Consider the following 13,329-nt stretch of genomic DNA (forward strand, 5'->3'; position numbering starts at 1 on the left):
TCGAATATCTGGGTCGCTACGTCATCTGTTAACAAGAATCCTTTAATAACCGGACCTTATAACCTTAGCTGATCTGGAAACGTTTGTGATCATTCCCTCTGCCAGTGAGTGAGTTAGAGAGTGAATGGGTGAGTTGATGAGTTAGTTAGCTAGTTAGTTTTGTGTTCGTGGAGTAAAGTAAAATCTGGGAGTGCCATTGGTAAGAGAGAGCTTAGAAACGTTTGGAGTGGGGAGCCATCTAGGGGCACCAAACCCCAGCCAGACTTGAGAATGGCACCTTGATTAGTTGTCGGGCAAGAGGCTTTTGTTGTACTAAATACCCCTCATACCAGCATCCATTCCCATATCTTCGTCCACACCTCCCATATCTTCGTCCACACCTCCCATATCTTCGTCCACACCTCCCATATCTTCGTCCACACTTCCCATATCTTCGTCTATACCCCTCCACACCTTCTTCCACACCACACCCCACACCACCACTTACACGGTCACACTCGCCCTCACACACCCCTCCCACCGTCACCCCGAGTGTGTTGGTGGTGAAGCTGACTTTCCTTCCCACGCTAGTGTGCAGTTGTGGTTTCCTCACCCCGGCAAGTGTTGAGGTGAGTCAACAAGTGTGATAACGCGCCACCCCCAACAAGTGTGATGACGCGCCACCCCCAACAAGTGTGATGACGCGCCACCCCAACAAGTGTGATGACGCGCCACCCCAACAAGTGTGATGACGCGCCACCCCAACAAGTGTGATGACGCGCCACTCTAGCAGTTGGTGAACGTCCTCACAGCGAACACTGGGCAGGGCGGCGTAGATACAGTAAGAGCGGCGGTGACATTTAACGTGTGTGCTTGTGGGTGGCCGCGGTAAACGAGAGCGATCAATACTCCTCCCTCGGTCCTGACACTTGAGAGGCGCCATAGCATGAGCCACGACCCTCAGGTGTTCCAGGGCATACCACCACCCAGCCCTCCCTCACCCACCTCTCCCTATTCTCTCTATATTGCGGTTTTCATCTGTCGTACTACCAGACTCCAGTGGACCCCAGTCGTCATTGACCCCCAACCTAATATAACCTAGAATTTGGTTCCATTAAGACTGAGCCACATTCTTAATACTTAGGATAAGTTAGGGAACATTACTACAAGTTACGGCAGCTATGTTGTTAGGTTACCGTACATTAATTTAGGTAAGGCTGGGGCATATTGTAACCAGGGACCTTTTGATCAGTTTGCCGTGAAGAACGCTTACTATACTAACACTGATGGGTGTACTGTTTATTCTGGCGAACACAGAATATGAGCGTGTATGCGTGTGGTGCGGCTTCTGTGCAGGGCATGCGTGTGTGTAAAATAATAATTATATTATCGGTTTATTGAAAGAGCATTACAACCGAAAGGCTGAAAATATAGTTACACAATTGGGATATGGGTCACTTGATTGGCAAATAGCATACAAGTAACTTAAGTGATACAAATATGATATATAAAAACAAGGTGAGGAGAAGGTCATACTACAGGACATTTCAACATAGTAACAGTGCAAAAACGTAAGATTGACGGGGAGTGAACACACTGATTGATTACGAGTTGTTGATAATTTTTACAGTGGTTGGGACTAGGCTGTTCTTATAGCGAGTACATGCTCGTATGAGCTGGTTGTGGTGTCGAACAGCAATTCGCGGACGAGGGATCTCGGGTCGAGGATGGTGCAGTAGCTTCTCGCCAAATTTGCAGATGAGGTCGTGGAGAGTGTGTGTGCGTTTGTGTATTTCGCAGCGTATATGCATCTTCTGACGTTCATAATGTGCGTGTATTTTTGCCTGTACAGTATGTGCATAAAGACTTCGTAAAGTGCTATGTAGTGTATTCAGGGGTGTATAACAGTAACCAGCCCACCACCGTCACTGAGTCCCTGGAGGTGTCCCGGGCTGCTCCTAAACCCCAGAGAGGGGAGGACCGAGGAATAGATGTATGAAGTATATATCAGGTGCTGTTTACACTATACCTCTCAGTGTTGTGTAACTCCAGCACCTAGATCACATGTGAACCTAACTCCACCCGTGTTAAGGTCACGCAAACGCTGCTGAGAGGTACCAAGGGATCAGGTAGCTGTGTGGCCGTCCCGTGTTTCCGGTTGAGTTATTGTATTTAGTTTAGTTCCCCGACCACGAGTTACAATTATTCTGTTTGACATTCTTGGTGTCGTGTTAGCCACTTGTAGAGCTGGGGTGATATAAACTGAGGTTTATGATGCCAAAACTTAAAAGGACATAATATTAAATGTATCTTTCGTCACAAGTTTTAATTTAGGTAAAGTGACAACACGGGGCAATGGCAACAGATGACCAGAACACTGAACCCGTTAGCAGCCTGACCCACGAATTGAATATGGAACAAGTTAACGGAAGTCCTCACTGTTTTATGTTGGTGCATGTATTATGACAACCCACTGAGAGAGCAGGAGGTAGACAAGCTGCATGACTGGGGGGGATGGTCTTCTAGCCAGATCCATTGTGTGTGTGCGCCCTAGATGGCTGGACACTGTCTGAGGTAGGGCACCACACCTTGCTCTATACCTGTGTGATCCCTCCTCCGGGTTTTGCCACCGTCTAGGGATATAGAAATAGTATGTCTTTGTGTCTGCATTGAAAGAAAAATCTGGATAACTGAGTGGACTGTTTTGAAACGTTGTACCCACACTTATACTTTCCAAGAAGGATGAATTTGTTCTAGAATTTTCGAAATATTTAAATGGGCGAATAAACCCCTTTATAATGACGTTTTAGAATAATTCCAATATTCCTTTGACGGAGGATATGCAATTGCAAAGTGTCCTGTTGAGCAGCGCCACGTACTGTACCGAGCTACACTTTAGATTTTAGTCTAGGTAGAACTGCGGGAGCACAATCAGTGTGGGTCACAACAAGGTGTTTGACAAGTAAGTCCAGCTGATCCAGAGGACAATAACTCCTAGTATGTGAGGAGGATTCCCACTGTACCCACCCCGGTTCTTACCCACCCCGGTACTTACCCACCCACTCATCTTACATGTGCCCCAGTGGCGTAGCTAGAGTGTGTGCCGCCCGGGGCGGCCCTTGAGTTTGTCCCCCCGTGACCCTACAAAAAATACATATTGCACAGTGACTCACTCTTTTATATATATATATATATATATATATATATATATATATATATATATATATATATATATATATATATATATATATATATAAAATAGTTTGCCTTACTGTTGTCAGACAAAAGCCACCCCGATCAAAGTAGGGGGCTTTTGTCTGGGTGGCTTTCGTCTGGGGGGCTTTTGTCTGGGTGGCTTTTGTCGGGGGGGCTTTTGTCTGTACCCCAGTGAGGATAGTGTCTTAGTATAAAATCGCAATGCTGTGAAACAAAATCTTAATATTTAATCTCAGTACCGCAGCAAAGGTCACATCAATATTTTTTAACCAATACTTTAATATTTCTTACCTTATAGTATTATGTCTTCCAACCAAGTAAATAACTGGATCGAAAACACAAGAGAACTTAAAAGTCGTCTAGCCTCCCCTCGTCTTGTCACGATGGAGACTTGTGGAGAACTGAAGTGAATTGCTTGTAACTGGTGGATTGGTCGGCTGTACATGAACTGATATGACCCGAGACTGCATGGTTTTGCAGCTACTGGAGACGTTAATTCTTCCCTTTGTATCGGCGGCAAGTTAATCCTCGTCGTGTCTGACCTAACACCTGACCCACACCACATGAGCTCACTGGCGTACTTGTTTGAAGTTGTTTCCTTAATCCTCAACAGGTTACAGGTTGTGTGTGGCGGGGTGGGGGGCGCATAGCAAGGGTGTACGTAGCTCATGACGTGGCCGTGATGATGTGGGTCAGGTGTTAGGTCAGACACGACAAGGATTAACTTGCCGCCGATACAAAGGGAAGGATTAACGTCTCCAGTAGCTGCAGATATGGGTGATGAGCAGACCCAAAAGTGCCGCCCGGGGCGGACCGCCCCCGCCCCCCCCTAGCTACGCTAGTGATGTGCCCTTATATGTACAGTATACTAACACTCGTATGTGTTTCTCTAATGACGTAACGTTAAAGAAATGTACTTCCTCTTATTTCAATTTACACGATAGTCGCCCCTGAAGATGACTACTGTATCTTTGTCTTTATTTACTCGTCCGTAAGGATGGGTTGGTCCTCCAGTAAATTGGCGCGATAATATTTGAGTATCTGGACGTCTTTCTACCATGACTCTCCTAGATCATTGTACAAGGTGGTGGGTGGGGGGTAGGGAGGTGTTATTACTGGATGAAACCTGTAATAGGTCCGGGTGTTGTGATTAAGTCTAGCACGTATTACCTATCACCATTCACAGACTACTGTATATGGTAGGGGGGCAGAGTTGTGTCGTGTAGGGTGTGAGCTTGTTATCTGTCGAGCTGTTGTGATCACATGTAACTTCGGTTTTTGTTGTCACTGGAAGGTGGCACTTACAGGTAGATTGTGTGGGCTGCTCAGTATTGGGTACGGGGGGTAACTATGTATGTGTGTCGGGACGGTGCTGTGTCTCTGGTTACGTAACTCTTCTCTCGCTGTACCCATGGGCCGTATCAGCGTTATGAGGAAGAAAGCATAACAATGACCAACTATGAATGTTTACCCTTTCACAACGTGTCGACGTCTTCAATGTCTTGTGCTGGGTTCTTGATCTTAGTATATCACTGCCTTTATCGACGTCACTACTCCAAGCTGTTGCCCTCTTGAGTGTGCAATATTGCGTTTAAACTGGGTCTCGTGTGTGTGTGTGTGTGTGTGGGGGGGGGGGTCGTATACACCTACGTACACATGCCAGGTGTGGTATCAAAAATAATGATTTGTAAGGGAGGATTGGAGGTACAAACGTGTCGCCGAATAATTACTCAGGTGTAGTGGTAATGATGTAGCGGTGTGTGTGATAATGACGGTGTATCATGCGGTCTTAATGTGTGGATGTGGCGGAGCTGGAGCCAACGTTGTAAAGTGATGTTGGTCAACGGAGGGGCAGGTGTAGCTTTGTATATAAATCCTTCAACTTTGAGAGATTTATATGACAGCGGTGACGTATGTGACGCAGGTGTTGTAACGGCAGTGCGTGTTATGTATGGTATGGCTGCAGCAGGTGTAACAGCGACAGGTTTTTTTTTTACATCAGATATCACCCACTCACACTGCCCCCAAGAAATAAAAGTCCAGAGACGAAGGATTGATGAGGGACTTTACCAGCTGGGTATCTTGTGGTTGTGTCGTAATGGTTACACTTAAATATTTAGTATCCTGACGACGATATCCCTGTAGTAGACCCCAACAGAGAACACTCGTTAATGCCAACATGTGGGGCGGTGTGTCGTGCAGCATGGGTAGGCCTATGGGTGGTAGGATAACAAACTGTATGGAACTTAGTGTAGATAGTCGTGTCGGAGTACATTGTCACTATTATTACAAGGTGTGGCAGATGCTCTTCTATACTGTACAATGTGTTGGTGTTTTTGTTCGTGTGTATGAAAGATATATATGTGTAACGTGAAGTGTGGAGGACAGCTTAGGAGTCTAATCTGGGCCGGAAATTCGTAATCTTTTAGGATACCCGAGCCTTAACCCTGAACACCATATCCTCGAGTATCTTGTGAACAGGTCAGGGTGAAGAAGGGGGTATGTGTCTTTATTGCTCTCCTCCCTCTACCTGTGTGTTGGTCCCTCCTCCTACTACCACCTATACAGTACTTGCTATTTGCTCCCTTCTACTGCCCCACCTATACCTGCTGTGTGTTTTGTTTCTTGTGTCTCCCCACTTGTGTGTTGGGGCCATTCTCTTCGTCACATCTTGGGGCTCGGCATCCCCACTACTCCCACCCCTAAACACGAGGTAACCCTCCTCCTCCCTAACTTCCCCTCACCCTCCTCCCAACCTTCCCCTCCCTCTTCCCTTCCCACGTGTTACCGCAGGTCCTCAGAAACTGTGAATCATCCCCCCCCTCCCTTTTTTTTCACTTCTATCCGCTTGGCCCATCAAACTGCCTGGTGCGTTCATCCCCAGTCTGGGAGGTAGATTGTGTTGGAGCCGTGTATTGTGTTGCATCACCGTACCCGCTAGCTGGTCTACCGCCTCCCTCCCCGTCCACCACCATCGCCTCCCTCCCCGTCCACCACCACCTCCCTTACCTTGCTTCCCCCTTCCTACCTCTACTTGATGCCTTTCTCTACCACGGCCGTCCCTGTCGCTAACGTCTCTCTTCCTATACACTCCTCCCTAGCCTAGACTGCCACCACCACCCCAATCGTCCCCTAAACTGCTGCTTCCCTCGTCCATCAGTTTGTTTGTATGTACAGAGTATATATTGGGCTGTATTTATAGATAATGGCAAGGTGTGATATAGCACTGAGTGTTGTACATAACAGGTAGCATAATTGTTGGGTGTGTGAAGAGCGCTAGCTGGGTGTGTCCAGGAGATGAACCGATCACGTGACTCGTGACTAATTTTAGCCTGAGAGTACTGTACTGTAGATGTGGCAGTAGTGTGTAGCAGGGCTGTATATGGCACTCGGGGCCTCTAGCCTACACCTTATCAGCACTATGGTGATATGTAGCACAGACAAGTGACGGGGAACCTTCATAAGTGTAACAATAGCATATCTCGAGCCTGTGTACTGGAGGGCTGTTGTGGACCCTGATTACAGTAAGCATTATTTTCACTGGGTGGTGGTATAACAGCTGCCTAGCAATCCACCAAAACACACACACCGCCTCCCACACTCCTGATAAAAGGATTAAGGTGACCGTAGAGGAATCGGCGACGTCATCCACCCCTGTGCTACCGTACGAGTCGCGAACCCTCCCTCCGCGAGGCCCATGAGCTGCTTTTATCGATCGTTTAAAGCTGAAGCTCGGGTGTATCTCCAGGCAGACCATTTCTACCATTAGATGAAGGTTGTTGTAATGCATGACATTCTGTGGTACGATCAAGACATGATTACCTCTCAACGTGAGGAATGTTTGACGTCATCACCTTTATTAGTAGAGGATTTGAAGGTCGTTGTGGCTGTGTTGAGTCAGACTGCGACGCTGCCATATTCCCTTATTGGGTATAATTAACCACAGAATTGAGCTGATAGCTGGGTCTTTCTCAGTCATACTCCAAGATGGCTGAAAATGGAACTGAATATTAACAAATTTTAACCTTTTGTGTTTATTCTCGTGTTGTGCAGGAGAGCTGTTGTGAGTTGCCTCCCCCCCTCCCCCACTGTAGACTTCTCATTAGACATATTCCATGATGTGAACACATGGCAGGATGGCACTTGATGTACCCACTTGATCAAGAACATAAGATGAATGAATGATGTGTCAGTTACAAATTACTAGGTCGCACTACACCGGATATCTCCACTTGATACCACGTTCGAAGAGGTTTCAGTGTTGCATTTTACGCCGCCATTGCTAAGGTAGTTTTATGAAGCGTTAACATTGTTTTTCGTGTTTTTGTTTGAAGATGCTCGAAGGAATGGCTACTCTTTGTTTTCTCTGTTGGATTACTTTGCGATTTGATTGTTTTTTGTTTTGTTTTATGTACAATGAATTGATTCTCGCAGTATTTCACCGCCCGCAAGAAACTGCCCGCAACAAACTGGTTAATAAGACACTAATCCAGATGCACAAGGCCATGGTCAACTAAGTTATGACATAATTCACTATCACTAAAGATTATAATACCGTCAGTTTACCGTCTTCTGTTGCGTCGTTTGTTTAAACAACAACGAGGAATTCACATAATAAATGTATATGGAACTTTTCTATTCGCTTAAATGCATTTCGTATTCTGCAAGTTGGTATGTGTTTTAAGTTTGAACCGTTTTGTTTGTTATGGTTTGGTGGCCGTCCCCGGAACATCACATTTCGCTCATGTTTAGGACCGTAACTGTAAGGTATCACACAGGCCTCCCTCACGGGCCTCTACACCCTTGGGCCCGGATACAACTCGCCCGTCTAACAAAGGACCATATCGACGAACGTCTAGGGTTGTGACGCAGTTACTAGTAGGGAGGGAAGGGGAGGTGGCGTGAGAGTGACTCCTGCACCAGTACACTCGCCTGGGGTTGGGATGGGGGGCATCACCACCACACCCGCGCCATTCCACAATCATAAACTTGTGTCGCGCAGCTGTGGTCTTACACACGATCCTGGCAGTTTGGGGGAGCTTTACCAGCAACCCTGCCCCCTCCCCCAACCTTTCCATTTTCTTCTCTCTCTCTCTCTCTCTCTCTCTCTCTCTCTCATCCCTTCGCTTCGTCACCCCTCCGCTCTTCCACCAACTCCAAGCCACTCACTCAAACTACAGTTTATAATCCAACCACGGAATCCCTGTATGCGCACGAGTCAGCCACTCAAATTATGGGATAGGATCTAAAAAATTCTGTATAAGTAGGCATACAACCCTGGTTAACGCACCCAAATACACGAGTATGTCGGGAGTATAATTGCATTTCAAGATCACATGCATTCCGTCATTATTCACTTAGCACAATTGTAACTGAAGAAGCATCTTTACAAATTTCCATACAAATTAAGAGTATTCCATGTAATCTTTTGACAAACTGCAGGTAAGCCCAAACTGTGCTCGGGCGCCTCAGGGCTGTTCTGTATACAAGTTTTTATCCATGATAATTTATTCAGTGGCTGCACGCCTTGTTTCGTGTCTCATACCGTCTCGGGATAAGCCCCCCCTTTTTTTCTTTATTGCCGCGGCTGTTTCGGGGTATTGAACCAACAGTAATAATCAGAACAGTAAAACAAATTGCACTTTTTTTTTTAGGGTAATGTTTCGACATGCGATCAGACGTCTGGTTGTAGCCGCTGTTACTATCCGTGTGTGGTATCAGGTTGCGTACTGTCCTCGTGTTTTGGGGGTGACCGAGTGGAAATGATTATATATCAGCAGTCGTACAAGGACGCTAAACTACACAACTGATGAAAAATAGAGAGGGAAGAAACGTTGATGATTATGTAGCTATACTGTCGGTTGTATAGGTTATTTATATTTTTAGTGAGGATATGTATGGTTAATTTAGTTAAGATATATTTAGGTTTGGCTAGATGTGTTTAAAACTGAATTTATAGTAGTTGTCTATCTACTCAAAACATGTGCATGATTATATTTACCAAAGTATGGCCATTTATATGTTGAAATTTCCTTGTGGCATCAATTTATGGGCACGTCGACGCCACCAGTATACAAGAGGTTATGCGGGGGCAGGATGATGGATGATCAGTTCCTCGCCAGGAAATTACTGAATGATCCAGCAACCCTAGTCAAGATGAGTGATAACGAGACGAGTAGGAGCCACTACGTCAACCTTGAGTTGTTGGAGAGTAAAGTGGGGTGGCCTTGCGTTGAGGGCCGCCGCGTTGCCACCTAGTTGTATTTTATAACGTGGCGTTATACAGTTAACCTGGTGCTTGTTTGCTCAATCATTATCATGCGGGAGGTACGCATTTTATGACAATAAAATGTTAGCACCGCGGTAATACAGTTTTGTATGACCAGCAGCACTGTGTGTGGTGTCAGCGGGTCGTCGAGTTTCCTAGTAGCAACAGCAGACTGTTGCCATGCTTTCACCATGACCTGCCGGAATAGTGCTGCTGGCCTTCCCCTGCTGCAGGCACCCCTCTCCTCTCACCTTCCACCCTCCCGCACCACGCCCCAATAGCCATGTCCTCGTACAGCTGGCATGTCCTCAAACTTTCACTGGTCTGCAAGGAGAGTTGCGTTGTCGTTTTGTCTTGCATTGTTGTAGTGCACCTCGGCACACCATAAGGTGCCGCCGCGTTGCCTTCGCCCTACACCTACCATACACCTAGAGTGAGATGATAGTTGGCAACTTGTCATTTGTTATGGCAGTGCTGGCTCTGTTCCGCCAACTCTACTCTGCTGTAGTGAGTCACTATTTCTTGAACTGGTTCTTGTACGTGACTGTAGGAAGTATCAATCGAATTATGCAGGATACAGAAGGCTTTTTTTTTAAGTTTGACCTTAAGTTAAGTTTTTGTCGGGAATTTCCTGTTTGTCATTCGAAATGCTACTACCTGCGTTATTGACCTTTGACCTTGCCGGCCAGCCTACACTTCCGCATAACCCCGCCTGACCCATTCTGACCCACCGGGTGGATGGGGGAACGCAGTGCCGTGACTAGCATAGTTCTTTGTTGTCCGTGTGGGGGGCGCAGTGCCGTGACGAGCAGTTATTTGTTGTCCGTTGGGGAACGCAGTGCCGTGACTAGCATAGTTATTTGTTGTCCGTGTGGGGGCGCAGTGCCGTGACGAGCAGTTATTTGTTGTCCGGGGGGACGCAGTGCCGTGATTAGCATATTTATTTGTTGTCCGTGTGGGGGCGCAGTGCCGTGACGAGCAGTTATTTGTTGTCCGTGGGGGGACGCAGTGCCGTGACTAGCATAGTTATTTGTTGTCCGTGTGGGGGGCGCAGTGCCGTGACGAGCAGTTATTTGTTGTCCGTGGGGGGGGAGTGCCGTGATAGCATAGTTATTTGTTGTCCGTGTGGGGGCAGTGCCGTGACGAGCAGTTATTTGTTGTCCGTGGGGGGGACGCAGTGCCGTGACTAGCATAGTTATTTGTTGTCCGTGTGGGGGCAGTGCCGTGACGAGCAGTTATTTGTTGTCCGTGGGGGACGCAGTGCCGTGACTAGCATAGTTATTTGTTGTCCGTGGGGGCGCAGTGCCGTGACGAGCAGTTATTTGTCGTCCGTGGGGGGACGCAGTGCCGTGATTAGCATTTGTTGTTGTCCGTGGGGGTGCCGTGACGAGCAGTTATTTGTTGTCGGGGGACGCAGTGCCGTGATTAGCATATTTATTTGTTGTCCGTGGGGGATGGCAGTGCCGTGACGAGCAGTTATTTGTTGTCGGGGGGACGCAGTGCCGTGATTAGCATATTTATTTGTTGTCCATGGGATAAGTGCCGTGACGAGCAGTTATTTGTTGTCGAGGGGGCAGGACAATGTGTTTTGTTGTCATGGCATTATGTGAGAGTTCGCGACATTGATTAGAAGAGATATGGGTCAAATATCACAAGAGCCAGGAATGGTATAGGCGTAACATAACCTGGTCAGTGGTGTGTGTGACTGAGTGGATGAATCAGATGAGTGTCTTTTTATAACTACAATCCACCGCTCTTAACAACTGATCAGCTATCGACGGCTCAAGAGTCAAGTCCTGGCAGAGAATTTGATAGGTACACCAACCATTGTCCAACTCGTCAAGCCCTGAAGGAGTGATCAAGGTAGCCAGCAGTCTTAAGGAATTATAATCTGAAGATCAAGGTCCTGGAACGACAGGTTGTAAAGTGCTAGTGGTTGGTGTTTTGTGATGCAGTAATCATATAACAAACCCCGTCTTCAGAAGTACAATCACTAAAAAACCATAGAAATAGCTAATGCAGACAAGTAACACTGCAACGAGTCGAGTGAGTGAATGTCTAGTATCCTGGTAACGAGGAGGCGCATTCATCTGTTTAAACCCTTTTGAGTGCGATGACTTTAATCTCACAAATACAGTTATTGTACTTAAAGGATAAATAGCCATTGTATTGGAAGGGTAAAGACATCCTACATAAGGGATTAAATATTATACTCAAGGGGTTAAGTCGTCGCACTCGAGAGGTAAAATATACGTATCTTACTCAATGGGCTGATTCATACGTCGATAGATATAAATTGGTGTGGTGGAGTGATAAGGTGGTTTAATTCTCCCTTTATTTACATTTGTAGTGACCATACCATATTATTTTTTTACGTATGGAGACTTGATGCCTTCCCTCCTTAACACTAGGAGTGGACGGAATATGGCAGAAGAAAATCCCAGTCGTATTTACACTTCTTTGCTGTTATCATTCCATATTGTGTTTTTTGTAATATGAATATTGAACGGTAATTCCATGGGATTCTTTTTAGCTATTTTAACATTTATCTCCCCTATTTCCATACCCCCCCCCCCGTCCAATTTACCCCTCACCGTTGGCAGCTAAACATGCTCCCGTTATCTCCTAAAATCGTCAGATAAGTTGAGACAAGGGCGATATCTCCTTCCGTGGAGCTACAGCCGTATTTTACCCTTTCTTATTTGCAATAAAGTAGAGACATGGGGAGGTTTTGTTCTGTTGTTGACGTACCTTTAATTAGTCTCCCTGTTGGTGATTGTACCCTATAAAGTAATGTTTGACTGGTTCCTTTATATATTATGTGGTCCAACCCAGGATCCGGTACTCCTTCCAAGGTGAGGTAGGGCTGCATATAGACTGATCCACTGGTGACGATTGTGACCACTGGTGACCATTTTTTTGCTGTGAAGAAGGGCGGAGGGGGGTATGTGTAAGTGTGGGAACCACTGCATTGTTGACAAACGGAATAGAGAGCAGGAAATGTGCGTGTGAGGCTGGGGCAGCCAGTGATACAGGGCTCCTATATCTATTGTGCCTATCTACCCTGTCTCTAAACCTACCCTACACTGCATTCGCTAATATGTTAACCACACACACACACAAATCACCTTATAAACAGGTTGTATTTCTTAAATGGTAATGTACTTATTTTTTTTACGTTCGTTCGTAATGTAAGGAAGAATGCTCATCATTTTACCCGGCCTTGGACCGTATTGCTACCCTCACGTAAAACAGTCGTAGTGAGTAAGAGGGAAGGATTGGGAGAAAGAAATATTGAAAGTCTTTATTTAGTGAGTTTAGGAGACTAGTATTAGATTGTATACTATGGGGGGAGGGAGGAGATAAGTGTGGTGTGGGTGTGATGGTGTGTACGTGGATGGCTATGTGACCTGTCGCCTCTGGCTGCTGCAAGCATCCACTACAACCTCGCCCAACACTGTCTCACTTAACACACCCGACCGGAGTCTGCCCAGCCCGGTGGGGCCCAGGGAGCTGGAGGGACCGTGTTAAGCAGGCTCGCCGGCCACCCTAGCAACCCAAACGGACCCTATGGCTGGGCCAGAGCTTGCCTAGCCACGATCCGTCGCCTCGAGGTCACCACAACCGTGATCACCAATACGTCCTCGCCCTCCCTCTACCGCTCACCTTCCCCATACAATACTGTCGCTAACTCATTTTACGTCGAATTTTTTCCTGTTGCCGGTTTAAGTTGAGGACACATACCTGTATATTACAGCAGTAATACGTTAGCTGATGCCGCTGATATATATGGGATACATAAATGACCCCAGCCAGGTGTAATAAGGAGTTGAAGGTAACAATTTTTAGATAATGTGGGAGATGTG

The 13,329-nt window shown here is 46.5% G+C and overlaps 1 protein-coding gene across 6 annotated transcripts in view; it reads left to right on the top strand.

Annotated features, from left to right (window-relative positions):
* The window catches only part of LOC121878351 (peroxisome proliferator-activated receptor alpha-like), a 38,075-nt gene that overhangs the window by 12,332 nt on the left and 12,414 nt on the right, over positions 1-13,329 (top strand). The window contains exon 1 of one of the 6 annotated variants that reach the window (XM_042384526.1): positions 659-820. The exons of 4 other annotated variants lie outside the window; for them this stretch is intronic. The gene's annotated coding sequence lies outside the window, so the exon portion shown is untranslated. Of the gene's footprint in view, positions 1-658; positions 821-9,824; positions 9,971-13,329 lie in introns of those variants that run through there. One more of the 6 variants, XM_042384527.1, reaches the window with a different exon arrangement.

This window comes from Homarus americanus, unplaced genomic scaffold (genome assembly GCF_018991925.1).
Source record: "Homarus americanus isolate GMGI-L3 unplaced genomic scaffold, GMGI_Hamer_2.0 scaffold41027, whole genome shotgun sequence".
Classification (NCBI taxonomy): Eukaryota; Metazoa; Arthropoda; class Malacostraca; order Decapoda; family Nephropidae; genus Homarus; species Homarus americanus.